Source organism: Pongo abelii, chromosome X (assembly GCF_028885655.2).
Source record: "Pongo abelii isolate AG06213 chromosome X, NHGRI_mPonAbe1-v2.0_pri, whole genome shotgun sequence".
In the NCBI taxonomy this organism is placed as follows: Eukaryota; Metazoa; Chordata; class Mammalia; order Primates; family Hominidae; genus Pongo; species Pongo abelii.
The window spans coordinates 95,802,761-95,826,740 of record NC_072008.2 but is presented as its reverse complement, the minus strand read 5'-3'; the positions used below and the strand labels follow the sequence as shown (position 1 = coordinate 95,826,740).

Genomic DNA, 23,980 nt, shown 5'->3' with positions numbered 1-23,980 from the left:
TGTGCTCAGAAGGATTTGGTTGGAGATGGAATTTACATCTAGAAAATGTGCCTGCTGATAATCTTGAATAATTTTATTGGCTTGCTTCTCTTCGGAAAGATAAGTCCTCCAGTTGGCTACTTATGACACAGCTAAATTTGAACTTTTCCAGAGACTCTCTTTAATAAAGACATGAACTAATTACTGTGGAAATTAGGCTGAAGTAAAAATTCTACATGTGTAATGAAGAAGGATTTAGTAATTATTTTTATCCTCACATTTAATAACATATCAGGGCAGAGTATTATGAATCTCAATGTTACAGCATGATGTGTCATAGAAAATGACTTTTTAAAAATTACGATGTTTTAAAAAAATTCTATCAGTGATAGCTTCTTTTCCTGATCTGACACTGTATATTAAAAAAAAAAATCTATGACTGCCTCTGAGTAAGATGAAAGTATACTTTATACTTGTATCTCTTTGGACAGTGAAAAGCAAAGTATTGCTCTGCAAGGTGTCTGGGATTCAAAACTATGCCACAAAATTGATCAACCAAAAAATAAAAAATGCAATTGTTTTCAACATTAATATAAGGATTATATTGTTAGAATCATTAGCAAAATTTTGAAACAATTTAATTTAGTTGCATATAATAAACCAGGGTATGGATGTAAGTGTACGTCTCAGTGGTCTTAACCTTTCTACATACCCAATAACGTAAAGGTTTGTTGCAAAACATTCATTACTTTTTCATTGAAATTCAGACTGCCTCCATGTCTAATGTAGGATATTTGTCAGTCTGGCCTAGAAAGTCAGTATATAAAGTAGAAAACATGATCTAACCAGATATTTTGAAAAAATAAGACAAATATATCAAAGTCAGATCATTTAGTCATGAAATAAGTATCTATGTTCAAATAGATCATGAAATTCATCTACATGACTTGATTTTCACACCAAAAAAAGGCAATTTTGGAAAATAAGCTCAAGTATAATAGTTATGAGATGAGTGACTCTGAGTTATTAATTCGTATTAAGCCCGGGGCTCTGGAAATTATTGTATCTAGACTATTTTGTGATGATATTAACTTTTGTCCTGTTTAGCTTTCTGCAAGGAAGGTGGAGCATCAACAGCAAAACATAAAGAAGCTTCCCTTTCTAAAATCCGTGGTGTCTCTCTTTCTAAAATATAGTATATAATTCTTTTTCATTTTTACTCTTGTTTCCTCAATAAGATAAGCATATTAGAGCTGAAAAGCCTTCCAGAAGAGCAATAAAAAAGGATGAAATAATGGCTGGGTGCAGTGGCTCATGCCAGTAATCCTAGCATTTTGAGAGGCCAAGGCTGGCAGATCGCATGAGCCCAGGAGTTTGAGAACCGCCTGGGCAACATAGGGAAACCCTACCTCTATGAATAAATACAAGAAATTAGCCAGGTGTGGTGGCGCATGCCCCTGGTCCCAGCTACTTGGAAGGCTGAGGTGAGAAAATCACTTGATCGTGGGTGGCAGAGACTCCTACTCTGAAGTAACTAATTTTAAGACAAATGAGAAGGATGAAATTGCTGGCAACAATTTGTCATGAATAGACTAACTGATTTTCCCCAAAGAGTGAAACAGGGTGAAAGTACCAATAAATTTCAACAAAAGATTCACAAATGGTAAATGTACAGTAAATTGTTAAGAAAATTTAGTTTATAAGATAAAAACGTTTATTTTATTATTATAAAAAATGAAATATCATTGTTAATTTATTTTCAAAATTTAGAAAAGCATATTGAAATAAAATATCAATATGACTTGATTTTGACACCAAAAAAGGCAATTGAGGATAATAAGCTCAAGTATAATTAGTTGTAACATGATTGAGTTATTAATTCGTATCAAGCCCAGGGCTCTGAAAATTATTGTATCTAGACTATTTTGTGATGATATTAACTTTTGTCCTATTTGTCATTCTCCAGAAAAACACATTATGAATGTTTTGTGCTGTATTCTTCTATTTTATTTATTTTACATTTTGTTTCATTTATCAAGCAAATATTCATTGAGTGTTTACCATGTGCCAGACCCTAAGATACAATGTTGAGCAAAAACAGTTTGATTCCTGCTCTCAGGGAACTTGTAGGTTAAAGGCAGTGACTGGTATTAATCAAATAATTAAAGCAACAAATTAATGAGCTTCAACTAGATTGAACATAGGAAAACCAGGCACAAGTCTATTGCTATAACCCTAGCAAGAAAAAGGCTTAGTTTGTGTTGGTAGTAGACATGGAGAGAGGTGGAAGAATTTGTGTGCTTTGTGGTCAGTAATATTTCTTTGCATAGTCCATTAACTATGAGTGTATAATGCATTAAGAATTGGGATTATTGTTATTATAATTATACTTATGTTATACAATGGTTTAAGATTTTAAGGAAATTTCCCCCTTCTTGAAACTTTGTGTAATTACCCTAATGTAGCCAGGCCTACAGTAATAAGAGCGTTTTAAAATGTATGTAGCATAAAAATCATACTTCCCTGTGAATTTATATACCTAGTAATAACCTAATTTTTAAATTATCACTAATTTACAAAGTGTTTCATAAAGTTACTCTTCCAAATGTGTCTTGGTGTGCCTAGTTGCAAGACATCATCAATTTGAATAATTTGGCAATTAGAAGTCAAGATTAATAATTAACAAACCTATTATATAACATTCCCAATTCACAATGCATTCTAACTTGTGAAATATTTCATAAAATGAATAATATTTTTGAGTTAAAAAACCCCAACACTTTTGTTATGAAATATTTCTTTCCTCTTCATTCTTGTTTCTTTGAAATAAAACAGCAAATAATAGTTTTCAAGATAATTTTTCACTAAAAATCAAACATTTCCTGACATTTTATATGACCTTTATCAAAAAAATTATAACTCAGAAATCATTGAAAAGTGAAATATGTATATATTATAAAGATGTATTTTAAACAAAACATTACCACAATAAAAGGCATTGCTCTTTGAACTTCGAATTTTCAAACTTTTTTCAATAAACTTGAGAGACAAATATATTAAAAAGATTAAAATTCTTGGAGTACTTTACAAATATTATTTATCTATAGTGTTCTCATTTCAACATGGATTTAGTTAATTTTACTATTCTCAGAGTGATTTTAGAAAATGACAGCAATTTTTCTCTCATTTTGATATTATATGAAAAATGTTTCTTAAAATATATCATGGCAAAAATTTTTAATTATGTCATTTATCTTATAGTTAATTTGATGAACAATGTCATTAGATTTTTCCACCACAAAAAAATTCATCCTAGGTATTAAAGTATCTTTTATTGTTGTTCTATATATTTTTTGAGATAGGGTCTCTCTCTTTCACCCATGCTGGAGTGCAGTGTTGTAATAATGGCAATCAAATGATCCTCCTATTCAGTCTCCTGAGTAGTTGGCAGTACAAACATGTGTCACACTATGCCCAGCTAATAATTAAAAAAATTGTGGAGACTGTGTCTCACTATGTTGCTCAAGCTGGTAAAGTATCTTTTGAAATAGAGTCTATACAAGGTCAATTACTATGTAGTATTTGATTTATCCTGTCCTTCTCTATCCAAAATACAAGCATATTTTAATTTCTGAATTGTACATAAGGCAACAGAGATAGTGTTATAATAAGCCAAGGTAGGAACTGACATTTGCCTCCCTCAAGAGAAGTTTAAATTATAAATCAGTATTTTATCACTGGCATGTAGTTTGATCACAGGATAAAAGTGAACAATGAGTGTGTTTTCTGGCCATTAAAAACCCATCACATACTAAAATTTGTTTAGTGAGAAAAAGTGTAATTCAATAAAACATTAATTTGAAAATAAGAGTTCTTAACTAGTTACTAAAGATGTTTTAAGGAATGACATCAAGGAATATTTTCAAACTAGTTAATGTAGTGTGTATAGATGTTTACACATTCCACTGGCAATAGCAATGATAGCTATTTGCATTTCTAATTGAGAATTTGGTAGCTATCAAGAGATTGGTTCATCTCTGAACTGATAAAAGAGTAAATTCTCATTGTTATGTGTCACCAGAAAACACTAGTGGAATTAGAATATTACTTGTGAGAATATAAACCTGAAATAATTTTTAAGCTGCTTTCCAGCTCAGAGCATTTTTTATAATTTCTTTTTAATTATTTACAAGCTATTTTCTTTTAAACTTTGATTTGACAATATCCATTCTTATTTTTAAAACTACCATATACCATGAAGTAACTTAATAGAACATGCTATTAAATACTGGCTGAAGCAGGAAAGTTACATGAAATGAAGGGTCGAAATTTCCCTGTAGTAATAGTAAACATGGTAAGAGTTAAATAAAGAGAAAAGAAACACAAAAAAGCGGCTCAACAGTCAAAGACAGGTTTATTTTGGAGAATAAACCTGAGAGGGGCTTCTGGCCGACTTCAGTCAGGAGCACTCTCTCTTACAAACTAAGAGTATTTAAGGGTTTTAGGATGAGAGAGCTTATCACAGGCTTGGAATGTTTCTGTGTGAAGGAGTTTATTGCAGGGTTGGAATGTCTCTGTTCAGAGGGGAGGTTATCTTGGGGCTCACGTCTCTCCAGCTGGAGGGGAGGTTATCTTGGGGCTGGCATGTCTCTGGTTGGGGAGGGGTTTATCTTAGGGTTGGAATGTTTCTGGTCAGAGATGTCATTTGTAGTTTATGGTCATGGTGACCTTAGCTATTAGGTTGATACACTTTTGATTTAGGCAGTTTTTAATCCTTAGGAACTTTAAAATGGCAGTGCTTGTCTTGAATTGACTGTAGGAGTAACGCCATCTGTAGATGTTTTGGGGTAGTTATCTGTGAAATGTCCATGATCCTGTCAGTTAATACCTTTGAAAAAGGTTAATTAGGCATGGTAAGAACATTAGTCCTTGCCATATTATTAGGAGAGGGACGAGGAATGGAATGACCCATGCTATGATTTTTTTCCCAAACCAAGAATTTATTTGGTTGTTCTGGTATTCCTTTAGCTTTTTAGCCCCCCTTTTATGTTTTTCAGCAGCGTCTCTTACTAAGCCTGATTGATTGAGATAGAAACAGCATTCCTCACCCAATGAGAGGCAGAGGCCCCCTTTTTCAGCCATTATAAGGTCTACTCCCCGTCTGTTTAGGATGACATCAGCCAAGGAGTCTAGTTGGTCTTGGACTCTTATAAGACTTTGGGCTATATCTTCTAAAGAGCCCTGTAGTTCTGTTGAAAGAGACTTAAAGTATGTTAAGGAGGTAGCTAATCTGCCATTCCCAATCCAATTCTGGAGGTTATACCCAAGGTGGCCATTAAGGGAATGACACGGATGGCCTTTCTTTTCCTAACATATTGGACAGATGGGATAGACAAAGGTTGATTAGGAGGAACTAGTCCAAAGGAGGGAGATAGATAAACTAGGATACAGTTTCCAGTCCAGTTAGTGGGGAGAAAAAGATATGTGTTGGTGCCACACAAAAAGAACAAGACTTTTTCATAAATACAGGCAGAGATATGGAAAGAGAATAAGTGAATTAAAGATGGGGTGTTTTTCTTTCTGGTGGTTCATTACTCCAGATGGACAAGGAGGAGGCCAGGGAGACACCTACTATAGTAGAGATATAGGAAGAGTTATTTTTTACACATTTAATATGATCAGATGTTGCACCATTGATATTGAGCCATGGAAAAAGCTGGGCACCAGGGACAGCACAAGTTAGGCCAGAGACATTGGTTGAGGGAGAGGCCATAAAATGAGCCAAATGCAGAAATGTTTCATTTGCTTCAGGTGATACTTGGTAGTCAACTCAGTTAGTTTGATGGTCAGAAGGATGTTTAATAATGATAGTGCAGTTGCATTGGTTAGATGTTAAGGATCCTACAGGGAAATTTCCCTCAGAGGCCGAAAAGCAAAGTGAGGTTTGTTGTAAAGGGGAGTGTGTTTAGTTATAGGCCCTTCAACGGGAGGGCTTTGGGGCTTGAAGCATTGTAGGGAGTTGTAATAGGTTTGAAATAATTTGTTAGCTTGATTGGCCCTGGAAGTAGGATAATCACCAAGCAGAATGTCAGCTCTTTCAAAAAAGGAAGCTCCCTTTTGGAGTTTATAAATTAGGGCTATGCTTCCTGGTAAAAGCTCATGAAGAGGTGCAGGAAGGGCTGTGTAAGCTGAGGAAGACAGTGATACATACATCCAGCATTCCAGAGCAAAGGAAGAGTTAGCTTGCAGCAAGAGGGATTGTGTAAGATTTATAGAGTGTTCTAGCTTGAGATCAGTGAGGAGTGGTTGTATTGGTGTGGTTGATGTACTTAGCGAATTTATATTGAAAGAAACAAGCAAAAAGAGAAAAAGGTTATGTGGGTAGGAGTAAAGTCCTGGAAAGTTCCTTGAAGCCATAGGTCCCACAGAACAGTAAGGAGCTATTCAGGATATATAATGGGAGTTTTGTAAGGGTACCACTGAAGTTCTGTAACAAGGTTGATTAGGAAGTGATGAAAGTTTGGGAGAAAAAGAACACAAGCAACTTATGTGGATTTCTCTTCCTTTTCCTCTGGGATTCGGTTGAGGTGAAGAGAAGTGGGTCCTGTGGAGACACAAAAGAAAGCAGAAGGGGTTTTAGATTTGGTTGTTTTGGTATGTGGTGAAGAAAGTCTGTTTTCTTGAGAAAAGTATCATGAATCCAGCTGAGGATAGTCCCTGGAGTTTTGCTGCCACGGGTGTGGTAAGGATGATTTGGTAAGGTCCCTTCCATTTAGGTGTGAGGGGGGAATTGGGGACAGGACTGGGATCTTTTACCAGGACCCAGTCTCCTGGCTGTAGGAAGGGATTAGAGGAGTTGGTGTCGGGTTGTGGCAGGTGTTTGTCAGCATATTCCCAAATGAAATAGCGGATGGTATGTAGAAGAGGGGAAACGAGAGGAGTTGGTAGAGGTGGGGCTTGACCCTGAGGTGGAACAAAGGGGACAAGTGGTCTCCTATACATGAGTTCAAACAGGCTGAGCATTAAGGGTTTACATGGGAACACCTGAACTTTTAGAAGGGACAAAAGTAAAAGTGTAACCCAGTCTTTATGTATTTGGAGTGAGTACCCAGTGAGGGTGTTTTTTATAATGCCATTCATTTTTTCAAGCTTTCCTGAAGATTGAGGTTGATAGAGGATGTGTAGCTTCCAGGTGATTTGTAGAGCTTGTGCAAGTGTTTGATTAATCTGAGAGATGAATTCAGGACCATTGTCAGATTGAAAAGAAACAGGCGTCCCAAACCTGGGTATGATTTCTGTTATTAATTTGGTGGTGACAGTAGAAGCCCATTTGTTGGTTGTGGGAAAAGGCTCAACCTATCCCAAAAAGGTATCAACCAGAACTAGAAGAAATCAAACCTTTTTTTACCTTTTATGAGTAAAATCTATTTGCCAATCCTGTCCTGGAAGGTGTCCCCTAGCTTGATGGGTTGGGAAAGAAGGGACTCTAGTGTTGGAGTGGGGTGAAGCTTTTTGGCGAATAGAACATTCATGGGAAATGGCTTTTAGCTGTTCCTTTATATCTGGGGTTATGTGTATATAGGAACTTAAGAAATGTTGTAGAGAGGAATGGCTAGTGTGGAAGAGGTTGTGAATGTCCCATAAAAGAGGTGTTTTTTCAGGGTCAGGTAGGACTAATTTGTCTCATATGAACCAGTATGGGGGTTTGAATTGTGTCCCTACCATGACTAGTTGTTGTATTTGGTGTTCTGGATAAAAGGAGGGGATATGTTGTATGAGGAGAAATAGGTATTGGGGGATTGGATGATTGGATGATTGGTTGAGGCATGTTTTGGACAATAGTCAGCCTCACAGTTCCCTACAGAAATGTGGCTTTTATCTCATTGATGTCCTTTGCAATGGATAACTGCAACCTTTTCTAGAAGTAAAGCTGCCTTTAGTGAATAATAGATTAATTTTTCATTAATGATAGGAGTTCTCCTAGCCATGAGATAGGCCTCCTCGCTCCAAATTTGGGCATTGGAATGGATGATGTTATTGGCATATCTAGAATCAGTGTATATATTAACTTGTGTATTTTTTGGCTAGGGTTAGTGCTCTTTTTGAGGCAACTAATTCTGCTTGTTGGGAAGATGTGCCCAAAGGCAAGGGGGCAGTCTCTATGACTCTTCTAGAATGGGTATCATCATGATATCCTTCAATGATGGTATATCCTGCTTGGAGGGGAGGGTTTTTTGATGTGCTGCCACCTATAAACCAATCTGGGGCTCCCTTTATGTGAGTGGAAGTAAGGTGGTGAAACATGGTGAGATAATTTTCAATTGAATCAGAACATGAGTGTTGGTCACACGAGTGTTGGCCATAGTCAAAAATTGATGTTGAAGACAAAACGCGGTTAGGATTGGGGGGAAGCAACTATGAAGACAGATAGAGTGTTGAAGGAGATTGAATGTAAGGCTTGCATGTACAAGGATGAGATGGAGGTGAGTGCCTTATGGCTGAGCATATCTTGTAGACTGTGAGAAGAAAATATCTGAAGGGGTTTGTAGAACCTGAGTTTTTGTGCCTCTGGGATAATCAGAGAGGCTGTGGCCAAAATTTTTAAGCAAAGGGGCCAGCTTTTGTAAATGGGGTATAGTTGTTTTGAAAAATATGCCACTGGTTGGAGGGAATCTCCAAAGGGATGGGCTAATAGTCCAAGGGCCTGATTATAAGAACTATGTAAATATAAGTGAAAGAGTCTCAGGGGGGTTGGAAGGCCTAATGCAGGGGCCTGTAATAAGGGACATTTTAGGTGAGAGAAAGCATGATAAATGTCTGGAGTTGAAATGAGTGGTTGGTCAAGATTTCCTTTTGTGTGTTCATAAAGGGGTTTAGCAATAATGGCAAAATTTGCTATCCATAATTAGAAATATCCCACTAATCCGAGGAAAGAAAGTCTCTTTCTGTTTTAGGAAATGGGACTTGTTGAATGCCTTGCTTTCATGCTGGCAGAATTTCTCAAGTATTTGGAGTTATGATTAATCCCAGGTATGAGACTTTTGGAGAGGTTAATTGGGTCTTCCTTTTGGATACCCAGTACCCACATTCAGCCAAAAATTTAAAAGCCTGGTGGTGTGTTGAATACAATGTCCTACAGAAGTGCTGCAAAGAACTAAATCATCCATGTATTGAAGCAAAATGCTAGGTTGTAGAGGTATTTGGGAAAGATCCAACTGAAGTGCCTGACTGAAATAGTGAGGGCTGTCTCTAAACCCCTGGGAGAGGACAGTCCAGGTGAGTTGTTGGGAGTAGCCTGTGTCAGAGTCAGTCCAAGTGAAAGCAAAAAGGTTTTGAGAGGAAGGATGTAAAGGAGTAGAAAAAAATAAAAGGCATCTTTGAGGCCTAATACAGAGAAATGGCTAGTGTTGGGAGGAATTCACGATAGGAACGTGTAGGGGTTTGGGACAACAGGACAAACAGAAACATTGGAGGAGTTCATTTGTCACAAATCCTGAACCAGTCTATAGGAACCATCCAGGTTTTTAACTGGGAGAATAGGTGTATTGTGGGGAGAATGGGTGGGGATTAAAATATTGGCAGTCAAAATTCAGGAGATGATGGGCTTGAGTTCCCATAATCCATTATGGTTGAGAGGATATTGTGGGACCGCTATGTAGCATTTAGGATCCTTCAGTGAAATTTGAATTGGAGAATGGTAGGTAGCTATTATGGGGGAGTCAGTGTTCCATACTATGGGATTTACCTGGCTGAGGAATTTGGGATTTAAGTCTATTTGATGTGGAGTGTCTGAGAAGGGGTTTTGTTCTTGACATAATAATAAGTAAGGGTGGCTTTGATGTAGGGCTAATAAATAAATGATTCCCCCTAGTTAGTGCAGGATGTTCCTTCCTAGTAAAGGAGTGAGACAATGGGGAATGACCAAGAAAGAGTGAGTGAAGGTGACTCTCTCAAATGAGCAGTATAGTGGTGGTGTTTTGTATGGGAGTTACTTGTATGTCCTTCAAGCCAACAACAGAAACAGATGAATGTTCTAATGGGCCTTGATTTTCAGTTAATACTGATAGACTCACCCCAGTATCCGAAAGGAAGGAAATAATCTTACCAGATACCATCCCAATTACCCTGGGTTCCGTGGATTCACTGGATGTGGGGGTGAAGGATCCCGGGCACCCTCAGTCTTCCATTGTCAGTGCCAGCAGTGAAGAGATTTCCTCCTGTGATGGTGAGGGGGCCTCATTATAAGCCTCATCCAAACAGGAGGGTGTCCCTTCTGGTTGGGGGGAAGTTATCTTAGGGTTGGAATGTTTCTGGTTGGAGATGTAATTTGTGGTTTATGGTCATGCTGACCTCCGCTATTAGGCTGATGCCCTTTGGATTTAGGCAGTTTTTGATCAAGGGGAACTTTAAAATGGTGGTGCTTGTACAAAATGGCAATGCTCCTGCTCTGTCAAATGCAATTTTAAAAGCTGAAATAAAAAGGAATAGAAGACTGAGTGCAGTGGCTTACACCTGTAATCTCAGCAATTTGGGAGGCCAAGGCAGGAGAATCACTTGAACCCAGGAGTTTGAGACCAGCCTGGGAAACATAGTAAGACTTCATCTCTACAAAAATTTTTTAAAAAATAGCAGGGCATAGTGGTGCATACCTGTGGTCCCAGCTACTTGGGAGGCCGAGGAGGGAAGACCACTTGAATCAGGAAGGTGAAAGCTGCAGTGAGCTGTGAATATGCCACTGAATTCCAGCCTGGGTGATGGAGCAAGACCCCCGTCTCTAAGAAAACAGACAAACAAACAAACAAACAAATTAAATACAAAAAAAGGACCTTAATGATATAGATAATAAAATTACACAAAGACAACTTTCCAATTGTTAATGAGTCAATTTTTTAAAATATGCCCATATAGAAGGAATATTTTATAGTAGCCCATTTTAAGACATGATAAATTGAACACTAAATGCACGTGCTTCATAAACAGACTTGATTATGAGTCCTGATGCCATGTTTGTCTTAAATGAAATTAGAAACCTGTGGTGAGGTATTTTAAATCTTACATATGTGATGATACTCCCTTGAGGAAAAAAAAATATTGCAGGTACTTCAGAGTTGAGAATGAGAGGCAAGGGTGCCCCAGTGAAGACATGACTTCCTTTTCTGTGCTCTAGATTTTTAATGCTATACTTTCTTAGATGGAATCTCTCATTGCAGACCGAAATAGATGCTAGGTTCTTAGAATAAATGCATAGGTACTCAGAAACCTGGTACAGTGGTGGCATTAATGATTTTTGAATGTGGACCATTCTTTGCCTTCAATGACCTCTCCTATTTAGTCTGATAAATTAAGATTATCATATTCTGTTTTGGATTAAATTTCTAAGTTACTTACAGGTACCTATTGACACATATTTGTGTTACTTCAATGACAGAGTACATTTATTCATTGACAATCATTAACCTACAACCTAGATTGATTTATCAAATCACAATATTCAACAAAGAACCATGTCCTGAGGAAAAGAGGATCAAGACAAGTGGTGAAAAAGAAAAACCAAAGAAAAGCCATTAGCTCAAGCCGTCATTGAAACCTTTTGAACTGAGGACAGCTCAAGATGACTGTTCTGGGTGGAGCAAGATCATTAAAAATTCATAAACTTGATCAAAAAAGGTCAGAGTTGAGTTTTAATTTGAGAGTTGTTCATTGACCAAATTCATGGAAAGTATGGGAAAATTGAGGCTATGGTAATAATAGCACAGGCAGGAGGAACAGTGAGACTAGGCTTTTAGTTTTTGAAGTCATGAGTTGGTCAGTTGGATTTGGCAAGAGGGATGGGGAAGACACTTGGAACTGCATGAAAAACTTTTAGTCCTGCCGTATTTTCACAAAGGCAAATTTGGATAGCTAAGAAGAAAATACAAGTGAAACTTAAACGGACTGCTGTGGGAAGGTAGGTCTGCAAAGAGTGAAATGTGGCCTCTGCAAACTTAGAGGTCAGCATAAGAATATTGGATTTCTGGGTTGAGGGCTCTACAGGAAGAATGCTGAGAAAGACAGTAAAAGCAAACAGAAACAGAAATAGACACAGACCAAATACATATTTTATTCTGAGTATCTTTCTCTGTTTAAACAGATTTCTCTTTTGTCTCTCTTCCTTTCTATTATCTGCTTTAAAAAAGCTCTAGATGAGGCTGAGACTAAAACACCTGGGTTAATTCCAGAGAAGGAACTCAGATGTAGGCTTTGAATGTATTCAAACTAGAGCCACAGTTAGATTTTTAGAATAGCTTTTTGGAAAAGACAATGTGCATTTAGGTTTGTGCTTTGCTGCAATCTCCTATAACATGTTTCAATTAGTCGGTCAAAGATTTTTACCACAAATGTTAGTACTAGACACTGTAGAGTTAACAAAGAATTGACTCTTAAGGAAGGAAAAGATAAGACCTCTAATCTGGCCTTTCTATATCTCCAAATACCTTAGGGATTTTTGGACTTCAGCCTTCTGTTATATGTATTGCTACCAAATCTCAGCAGAATTTTTTTCTTCAGTACTTTAAGGTTAAAGCTTGTAGCAACTTTTATTCAGTTGTCACCTTTGACCTGTTTCTTAGTGTCCTCCTTTTTTCATCCATCACTGATTCCTGGAGTGTTTTCTGAATAAGAGGAAGTGCCCCAGGGATACACACTGTCAGGATATTAGGCTATGTATAGTATCCTTTTCTATATCCCTCTTAAATGTTTAACATATAATACAGAGGGCTAGATGAGTTCACTGAGGCATTCCTGTGATTCACAACAGCAGGCACAATTCACAAGCTCTGTCTGAAGTCTCTGGGCTTGGAAACGATCATTTGGACAGGTTTTCCTGAAAATAATTGAAAGTAAATACATTTATTACTAAACCTCCTTGATTCGCTTAATTATGCACTAATGATGGGAAATGGCCTTTTAAAGAGGGTTGGGGATCCCTTTTGCAGTGTTGTAGCTTATTGTGCAATTTACCTCCTCACTCAGAACTAGTATCTTTCTCTTTGGGTTCGTGTATATTCACTACAAAATCTGAGTGTGTTAAACAGATTATTACACCTACTAAAAACTTTTCTGAATGTGGACTAGAAGAAAATATAAATAATGAGCTCATTATAACAACCTTAATGGAGCTATTTTAAGGTCAGGGAGCAGACACCCAAGCAAAGTTCACTGATTTATAAATCTTCTGAATTTAAGTAACGTATTTCCACCCAAATAAATGTCTTACGTTGACCTAGTAGCTATTAAATCTATTGTTGTTAATAAATTCTGTAATAGACAAATTACCTCCCAATGTGCTTCATACTCCCATGGAATATAAGACATAATTAACCTTGTATGTTCACTGTAAAAGTAACGTAGTATCAAGATAGATTTGATGATAGCTTTAATAATATCATATTATGGACAAACAGAATATATTTGCATTTATTGTAAGTTACGGAATATATATTAATCAGAGTTAGACTATGTAATAGGTCTATTTTTCCACTAAATATATCCATGTTTTCAGGTACAATTATACTACAGTATACAAAAACATCCTCACAATCTTTAATAAATCATTCATGAAATTGGAAGGATAACGTGACTAGGTAATGACAGGACAGTTGGTCAATGTAAAGCACGGATTTGGGCCAGAAAATCTAAACAGCTATTCTTTGCAAAGAAAGACCACAGGGAAGCTGTAATACACCTGAAGATAGAAACAGTGAGGTGGGAAAGCAATGTCAGCTCTCCATTTTCTTTACACTCTTGCTATGCCCAGCCAGTCATAGCATGAGTAGAATGCTTACCAAAACCATCTAAAGAAGCTTCCAAAAATAGGATTTACCTATGATCTGGGCCAGACTCAGGCAGTTGGTTGGACACTTTGGCTTACTTGAGTCCTCAGATTCTTGGCCTTCTCAGAACTCTATGCACAAGGTTACTATAGCAATAAGAAACACCTTTATTCTCTCACCATCAAATCCACGAACCTATGAACATCTATATTTTTCTACTCTCTACCATTCTTTCTTCATATGTCTTTGAGATGTGAAGCTTTCTGGATGATGGTAACCTTGCAAGTCTTCCTTTCTCATTCCCATAACAGAGCTGCAGCAAATATCTAGCTCAAAATAATGACTTCTCCATCCTCCACCAGGTTGAGGATATAAAATTTAGTTTACATCTCAACTTGACACCACTGTGTTACAATCTCCAGCTCAATATCAACATGACAAATAAACCTAAGAATGGTGAAACAGGGAAGAGACATGATATGAAATTCAATACATTATTGTCCAAATACGAACCCTACCACTTGCTAGCCACTGGCTAGCTCTATGGCCTTGGGAAAATCCCTTCACTTCTTTCAGGCCTAGTTTTCTTATCTGTAAACTGGACGTCATAAACTCTAAGTGTTTTTTTCAAGTATAACATTCTCTAACTTTTTAAACTACCTTAGTTGGAAATCTGAATATAACTGATAGATAATCTGCATGGCAAGCATAAGACATAGAGACCAAGAAAGGCCAAGATATCACAAGATATCACTTTAGTGGGTATGGTGGGTGGGAGAAGTAAAAAATGATTGGCACCTGGAATAGACAAGATGGGCTTCTAGAAATATAAAAAATAAAATAGGTTCTGACATAACTATATTTGTATCACTAGACAAAAAGAAGAAACGTCTGCTAAATGAGGTAAAGCAAAGACCAGCAGGTTGAAATAAATATATTATATTGGATACAAATTAAGTGGAATAGGTCCATTGAAACAGAAGGTTAATATTTGGTAGTAGTTAAGAATCAGTCTTATTCTAGGTGTTGACTTAATAACTAATCAACAATCAATCAATGAGAAAAATAATCAGAGGAACCCTGTGACACAATGAAAGAAAAAATATCTTTTTCTAATAGTTGCTACCCCAAATTCCATCCAGATAGGGCACTAGCCTTCTCAAAAGTCCTTACTGATACATTCCTTGAACATGTATCGTCTACTATGTGCCAGGCACTCTGATAATTACTGGAGAATGTTTTCAGTTTCGCTTGTGAGGAACACAGAGGAAAAGCAAATAAATTATATGAAAGAGATGTTATTACATATCAGTAGAAAAGTATTCATTATTTAATATAGTGTGAGTCTATCACAAGATGAAGTCCCACGATAAGCCATCTGCAAGCTAAGGAGCAAAGAAGAAAGTCTGGGTCTCGAAATTTCAAAAGTAGGGAATCTGACAGTGCAGCCTTCAGTCTGTGGCTAAAGGTCCGAGAGCCCCTGGAAAACCACTGGCGTAAGCCCAAGAATCAAAAAGCTGAAGAACTTGGAGTCCTACGTTTGAGGGCAGGAAGCATCCAACATGGGAGGAAGATGAAGGTAGGAAGACTGAGCCAGTCTAGTCCTACATTCCTCTGCCTCCTTTTATCCTAGCTGCACTGGCAGCTGATTAGATGGTGCCCACCCAGATTGAGGGTGTGTCTGCCTCTCCCAGTCCACTGACTGGGAGTAGACAATTAAAGCAAGTCAATAATGAAACAGTTTATGCTTGATCACTTACTGCAATGTATAGACAAGAGAGGAAACTGGAGAAACTTGGATTTCTCTTATGGACAGTTGCACTGGTTGAGGCTCAGCAAAGATAAAGGGTCCTCTCCCTGCTGAGGGAGCCCCAAACAGTTTTATGAAACCAGGGCCAGAGGGACGCAGAAGGAGAAGGGTTAAGAGTGTAAACATACTGGTACTAAGTCAGAGTGGAGAGAAGTCTCTACAAAGTTTCCTCCTGTCAAAATTAAACATAGACAAACATTGGTTAAAAGGGATAAAAACAGGTTTTATTCAGTAATTACTGACAGTAGGGGAAAGAACTGAGCTCCATTCCCATTTGTGGAAACATGCCTGAACATTTTCAAGGGAGCATGAGGGAGGAGGGACTGTGGGCGCTCGGTAGAGTCAAAAAAGCAAAAATGTACGAAGGGTTGGTTAATGTAAACATGATTAGGCCAGCTGCGTCTGCTTCCTGGAAGTTATGGAAGTTAGGATGCTATACTCTCACAGAGACTAGGAGAGAGGCCTTATCCTTCTTGGTGATTACATTTCAATGGAATGGCTCTTGTGTCCTTGAGAAAGATCATTCTGAGTTGCAAGAAATACATGTTCACAATTGTAAGCCCTTTTTAGAAAATGCTCTAAGAAAGGGAGGTCCAGGGTCTATCATCAGGTGCTGACTAGAACAAATAATAAATTTCCTTTGTAGCCTTAAGTTTTCTCAGGCAGGCATATAAATAGGGGGCTGGGATAAACTTAGGGACACAGCCTTAGGCTGTTAGATGCCATAGCAGAATTTGGTCAAGTCTCTTAGTGCAGGGATTTGGATGGAGTTGTTATGTGACAATAGTCCTGTAGTTCTTATCTCTCATTCCCCCCATTGGGAGGCATTGGAATAAATGCCTGAAAAGGGTCTCAGATAATGAGACCTAGGAATAAAGATATTGGGGCTACAGTGTTTGTTAGGAGTGTCTGAAGTGGGAGGGACAGTGTCATAATATTTATGAGGTTTCAGGGTTTGGTTTAAGAGGATTTCTTCAATGTGAGGGCTTGATTAGGATTAGGTAATGATTATGTAATAGTTATGAGTTAGGAGACACTGTAAGATGAGGATTTTCATCTCAGAAATTGAAAGAGGGTACTATTATTTGATGTTATCCATTGAAAAACTGAGCTGTTTCCAGTGAGCTTGGGGAAAGTTCTTGAAAGTAACAATAAAGTTATTTACAACTCTTCTCTTCCTGGGAAAAAGTTAAAATAGTAAAGTAATGTTAGTGAAACCAGCCTAAAAATATAGACATTAATGTGGACGGTAAGCTATATGTGTTTTGGTTCTCAACTACAAATGTGTGGTACTACCTCAAGTTCCCTTTAATCATTATTATGATTAGACTGATTTTTATTAATGGTTTTGTGATTAATTGTAAGGTTTAGAAGTTATTATTTAAACTTTATATTTAAATCTTATATGTCTGAACATTCCCTGCATTTTTTTCTTAAATAGAAATTTTTCCATTAAATATTTCAGTTACAAGAAAGGTATTTATTTTTCTTATTTTATGTTACACTTTTTCTCATAAGGTTTCTTCTATTTTATTAAGCCTTTCATTATAATTGTTGTTAAAGGTATTTGGCAACAAGAAGGACAAAAGAGAAGTAAAGACTAATACTCTCTTAGAATTGAATTTTTCTTGTCATTCAAACTTAGTGAGAAAACAAATAAAAATACAGGCGAAATAAGTAGGCATTCAACAATCATTTCACAAATAAATAAATATTTACCTTAAAATGTGTATGATTTTTAAGAACAACCCAGTAAATGGCAGTATACCACTTGCGGTTGATTTCATACTTGGGTTTCAGTGATCAAACCAACCAAACAACCAAATAAGAAATAGCATTACGAGTTTGGGGTAGGGGGAGTGTATTAGCCACATTTCTATATTGCACAAATTTGAAGCTAAACATCTGCCCTATATGCGTATGCTAGGCAGACCTTGTTCTGAGCAACCAAATAATATGCTCATGTCATCTTGCCCTGGCTCCCCGCCTTCCTTGTTGACTCTCCTCCTTAGTAACAGTTTGTGTCTCAGGTTTGTGCTTTTTAAATACAAACCAACCAATCCAGAGCCCACAATCCCAACCATCTCTTTCATCAGACTCTTATACTCCAGACCACTATTCACCTGCCCTAAGCACCCCCACAGCCAGGCACCAGACCAATAGAGAGAGTCCCTATGCCCCAGAGCCTGCTGAAAGTATTCAAATGGGCCAATCCTCAGCCTGCTTATCATGCGTCATCTGTCATTTTCCATACAAATCACAAAAAGGCTATTGTCACAGTCTCTCTTTCTCCCTCTGCCTCCTGACCAACTCCAGTGCTGTCCTGTGCCCCTCACTTCCATAGCTTGTCCCTTCCCTTTGAGAACTGAGTTATAGACTATCTCTTCGATGACAATTGCCTCGTGATCTGTTGGCCTTTCTATACCTCAACTTTCCTACTTCATGCTATACTTTAATTCAGGTTATGTCATATATATATATATATATATATATATATATATAGTTTTTCCTGGGTTCAGATTTAGATTTTAATTTCATCATATAACACTTCCAGATTTGACAAAAAGAATGACCACTACAAATGTAAGAAGAACCCAAGACTAGGCTAAATATAATGTTTTCCCCAGGAAATAATATTGAATATCTATAATGTACTGGGAACTAAGTTAAAATTTTCATGTTCATTATTTCCTTTAAATCTTACTATTAATGTATGAAGTCTGATGATTACTATCAACATTTTATGGAAAAGGAAACAGAGGCTCAAGGACATTGAGCATCTTCCTGAAGAGCACAAAGCTTACATGTGGCAGAATTGGTACTCAAAGCCAGACAGAGTACAGAGCCTGCACTCTTAACATTTGTGCACAGAATTTTTCCTAGAATAACAATAACCAACAAAAATCACAATGGTGATTTTATATATATATAATATATGTAATTATGTACATATAATTATCAACATTGATTATGCTATTACTAGGCATTAGGTGATACTATACCACTGAAAAGTGATGGACCCAGGATTCAAGCTAAAGCTAGTTAACCTAAAAATGTGTGTCCTTTTAAGTATCAGTGTTATTTTTCTCATTTTGCCCCAGTAAAGCTTTCATCACTAAGAGTATTTGGGAGCCACTTCATTGTACTATAAGAAATTTTCCTTTTATAATAAAGAAAGATTTGTCCAAGATAGATTAAAATAATATTAATTTAAGTGATAACCAATTATAGAAGTCTCTTTCACATTTATTTCTCCAAAGAAAAGTACTAATTCCTCAGCAAATAAAAACTAATTTGACATCTGGAATCATGTTTATCAAGCTTAGAAAATCAGGGGTTCTTTTAAAACCAAAAGACGACAACTTTGAAAAAATTGTAGGCGGCTGGGTGCGGTGGCTCACGCCTGTAATCCTAGCACTTTGGGAGGCCGAGGCGGGCGGATCACAAGGTCGGGAGTTCAAGACCAGCCTGCCCAATATGGTGAAACCCTGTTTCTACTAAAAATACAAAAATTAGCCAGGCAAGGTGGCAGACGCCTGTAGTCCCAGCTACTCGGGAGGCTGAGGCAGGAGAATCGCTTGAACCCGGGAGGCAGAGGTTGTAGTGAGCTGAGATCGGAACACTGCACTCCAGCCTGGGAGACAGGGCGAGACTCTGTCTCAAAAAAAAAAAAAAAAAGAAAAAATTGTAGGCAACCAGAGGATTCAGATACTTTTTCCAAAAGATTTAGCCCTTTATTTTTATTTTTCTCCACCTTAATTGAGGTGTAATTGATAAATATAAGTTGTATATATTTAAGGTATGCAATTTGATGTTTTGATATTCACAATACATTGTGAATTGATTGCTATAATCAAGCTAAATATACTCATTAATTCACATAGATGCCTTTTGTGTGTGTGGTGAAAATACTTATCTCTTAGCAAATTTCAAGTATACAGTACATTATTACCAACTGTAATCAACATGTTGTATAATAAATCCTTAGAACTTAATCATCCTATAACTGAAAGTTTGTGCAATTTGATCAACATCTCCCCACTTCCCCCACCTCCCAACCCCCAGTAACTACCCTTGTACTGTCTATTTTCATGAGTTAGAGTTGGTAAGATTCTACTTATAACTGACATCATGGAGTATTTGCTTTCTGTGGCTGGCTTATTTCACTAGCATTATGCCCTCCAGGTTCATCCATGTTGTCACAAAGGACAGGATTTTATTCTTTTTTATGGCTGAATAATATTCTATATATATGGTGTGGAGAAAATGAGGGTATATTGATCAATGTGCACAAACTTTCAGTTGTAAGATGAATAGGTTCTGAGGATCTATTTTACAGCGTGGTGACTGTAGCTAATATGTTGTTATATTATAACATATATGATAATAATGTAAGTGTGTGTGTGCGTGTGCCACGTTTTCTTTATTCATCAATTGATGAACACTTAGGTTGTTTCCATATCTTGGCTATTGAGAATAATGTTCCAAGGAACATAGGAGTACAGATATCTCTTTGACATACTGATTTTATGTCCTTTGGATATATGCCCAATGTTAGTCCAAACTGCACCATTTTGTAAGCTCCCTTCTATTTTGCAGAACTTGGTCAAAGTGAAACAATACACCGGGGTTCGGGCAGTGATAAACCAGCTGACCACAAAGTGGACAAAGGCCCAACTGAAGAAACAGCCTGCCTCTTATCATATTCTGCTGGGAGAAAGTACAAGGAGTACCACGTTCTGCCAGAACAAGGGCCAGAACCACCTCATCATGGGGACATCTTATCAATATCCTTCCAGGCAGCAAGCCATATTGCTCAGACCTCTCCTGCCCATACCTAGAAGTTACCCCAGCCTGTAAGCAGCAGTGGGCACTGGAATAGGCTGGTCCCCGACTTCTGTAGGTTTTATCCTGGACATAAAGCCTGCATTTGCTGTCAAGCTCTTTCTGTGTGTGTGTGTTTCTTTAACCCTCACCTTCCCTTCAAAACCTAACATTTTGGTGCTGAAACCAGGTATGAGGATTGGGTTCTAAGGTGTAAGTCTTCTCTTGTAACCTGGAAAGTAGCAAGCAGCAAAAACTAGACCAGGGCCTGCTTCCCGATCCAGAGTGGACTCCCTGTTCCCAACCCCATTCGCCTTATTCTCTCTTCTTCTCTGGCCCTGGGCTAACCTCCAGACCCTGGTTAAACTCTCCATCCTTTTTTTCTTTCTTCCCCTTTGCAAGCAGCTCCAGCAAGGATTGATCCCATTGTTGGACATCACATCCAGCACTGGTCTCCAATTAGTGGATGAGTTTCCCTCTCCTCCTCTCCGAATTCCTCTCTGTTTTTTCCGGTTCAGAAAATCCCAGCGCTGGGTGAGAGGTCTCCCTGGTCACCAGGTGACCGCAGCCCACCTTCTCAGAGGACGCCCTCAGAAAGCTTGCCGCTCCAGCTGCTCTGGCCACTCTGGCCTCCAGGGGACAGCAAAGAGCTGCAGGGATGCCCTGGCTCTCCTATGTCCCTTATCCAGGGAGGAATGGGGTACTCACTCCCCTACTCTAAATTTCTCACCCTTCCAGTCACCAGTATGGGGCAAGGCTCTTTAAAACCTCCTGGAGGCACCACTCTCGAATGTCTCAGCTGGATAATCCAGGCCCAGGGCTTAGAGGACTCCATTAAAACCGAACACCTTATTTACTCCTCTTATATGTCTCATCTAAATTCTCCAAGCCCAGAGCCTAGTGGACTCCTTAAAACCAAATGCCTTGCTTTCCTCTGTACTTTTCCTCTGTAATGTTGCCTAGCCCCAATGTAAATTGTACAATAATAATCAATGGCCAAAAATCAAAACATTTATTTCTAAATTCAACAAAATCTAAAAAACTTCCAACGCAATGGTAAATGATCCGAAGTGCTTTGCTTATCTCTGTTTGCGGCTCTCTATCTCTGCTAATTCTGTTAACTTTTTCAAATCTTCCTCTTCAACAAAAAACCCACAAAAATGCCTCCTCCCCTGGACATGCCTTCTTCCTCTAATTTCAACCCGGCCAACAAACCGTGTGTCATGCCCAACCCCCTTCCGACAAAAACCAGGCACATGCTCAAAGGCCCTCCAAAGTCTTCCCTTTATAAGAGGTGACAGGGAGGAAAGCATAATCTGAAATCATGTTCCCTTCTCCCTAGGCAACCTCTCTCAGCTTGAAAAGAGACTAGGCTCCTTTTCCACAGATCCCACCTCTTACTGCAAAGAATTTCTGCATTTCACTCAATCCTGTAATCTTACCTGGCATGACATATATGTCATCCTCTCGTCCACCCTCACCCCGGAAAACAGGGAACACATCTGGATGGCCTCCGAGGTCCATGCAAACACCTTCCACCAACAAGATGCTTCCCATAACCCAGTAAGGACCCTAGGTGCCCCCAGAACTGATCCCAGTTGGGATTATCAAGCAAATTTTGCAGGCAGACAGAAACAAGGCCATATGATATCTCTAGCCACATTATGCCTCCTAGCTGGCATAAATAAAGCCATTCCTGCTCTTTTCCTTTCCCACCTTTCAGAGTCCATAACTAAATCTACCACTTTATGCCCTAATACCAATAAGGGCAGAATCTATCTCCATTTTCACTTCATTTCCCAGTGAGCCCCAAACATCAAATAAATAAATAAATAAATAAATAACTGGAGGATGGCCCTCAAATCTCCCAAAGAGACTTAATCAAAGTGGCCTTTAAGGTCTTTAACAATAGAGAGGAAAAACTGAAAACCCAAAAGCTTAAAACAGACCGGGCTAAATACCAAACGCTGGCAGCTGCCAAACAACAGGGTTCCCAATGCATACAGAAATCCTCAACCTTACAACAAACTCCACCAGAAACCTGTTTGAAGTGCAGCTGACAGAGTCACTGGGCAAAAGCCTGCTGTAATCCCAGGCCACTCTCAAAACCTTACCCCATCCATGGCATCAAGGAACACTGGAAGTCAGACTGTGCTCTGCAAAACTCATAATCCCACTTCACCACCTCTAACTGAAGAATGCTGGGGCCTGGAATCCACTGTCCCCACTGTCCCCACTGCCATCACCACCACCTGAACCCAAGGTAACTCTGTCAGTCACTAGTAAGCCCAGGTCTTTCCTATTGGATATGGGGGCTAGTTACTCAGTTTTACCAGAATATTCTGTACCCCTCCTCAGTTCTTCTATCTCTATTGTGGGAGTCAATGGAATCCCCTCTAGGCACAAACAGACTGGTCCTCTACAATGCAACCTATTCAACACCCTCTTCACCCACTCCTTCCTGGTTATCCCTCAGTGCCCTTCCCCTGTCTTGGGGGTGAGACATACTAAGTAAGTTCCAGGCCTCCATACAATTTGCCTCCTGCAATTCTACCTTTTTTATTTTACTCCGTCATGCAGACGCTTCCCTCTCCTCCCCCTCATCCTCATTATCTGCCCTGTTAGCTTCTGTTAACCCTGAAGTGTAAAATGTTTCCAAACCCACAATAGCCACACACCACATCCCAGTCAAAATACCCCTCCAAAACCCTTCCATTTTTTTTCATCAGTCTCAATATTCCCTTAACCCAGCCAGCCTCTGGGGCCTTAAACCTGTCATCTGTAAACTTTTACAAGCTCAAATTCTCAAGCCTGTCAACTCTCCTCACAACACCCCTATCTTGGCTGTCAAAAAGACAGATGAGTCCTACTGCTTGGTCCAGGATCTCTGAGTTGTTAATCAGGTGGTGGTGCCAATTCATCTGGTTGTCCCCAACCCATATATTTACTCTCCCCTATTCCTCCATCTATCACACACTTCTCTGTATTAGAACTGAAGAACACCTTTTTCATTATTGCCTTAAATCTGGCACCCCAAAGCCTGTTTGCTTTCACTTGGTCAAATCCTTATACTCACATGTCCACCCAACTAACATGGACTATACTCCCACAGGGGTCTCAGGAGAGTCCCCACCTATTCAGACAGGCCCTCACCAAGGGCCTAGCTAAATTTCCCCTTGCCTGTAGCACCCTCCTCCAATACATCAATAACCTTCTTCTCTGTAGCCCCTCCCTTAACCTGTCCATCTTACACACCACTCAGCTTTTAAACTTCCTCCATAGTTGAGGATATCGGGTCTCACCCACAAAAGTTCAGGTAGCCCAAACCCAGGTCACTTACCTTGGACTTGCCCTAACCCCTAATTCTCGGGCCATCCCAACCCAACAAAAGGAGCTAATTTGGGACATGCCCCTTCCCCAGACAAAGAAGCACTTCCTCTCCTTCTTGGGCCTTATGGGATACTTCTGGCTGTGGATTCCCAATTTTGACATACTGGCCAAGCTGCTCTACACAGCCTCACATAGACCCATTACAAAACCCCTTGATTCAGCTTGC

The 23,980-nt window shown here is 38.7% G+C and overlaps 1 long non-coding RNA gene across 4 annotated transcripts in view; it reads right to left on the bottom strand.

The window, feature by feature from the left end:
* Positions 1–4,376: 4,376 nt before the first annotated feature.
* Positions 4,377–23,980, bottom strand: part of LOC129052982 (uncharacterized) — a 32,408-nt gene continuing 12,804 nt past the window's right edge. For 2 of the 4 annotated variants that reach the window (XR_010139038.1, XR_008518116.1), the window contains exons 2-4: positions 10,629–10,753; positions 10,085–10,196; positions 4,377–6,583 (exon numbers count right to left, since the gene is read on the bottom strand). This is a non-coding gene — a long non-coding RNA (uncharacterized LOC129052982). Of the gene's footprint in view, positions 6,584–10,084; positions 10,197–10,628; positions 10,754–12,452; positions 12,842–13,840; positions 13,929–23,980 lie in introns of those variants that run through there. The other 2 variants (XR_008518115.1, XR_008518117.1) reach the window with 2 other exon arrangements.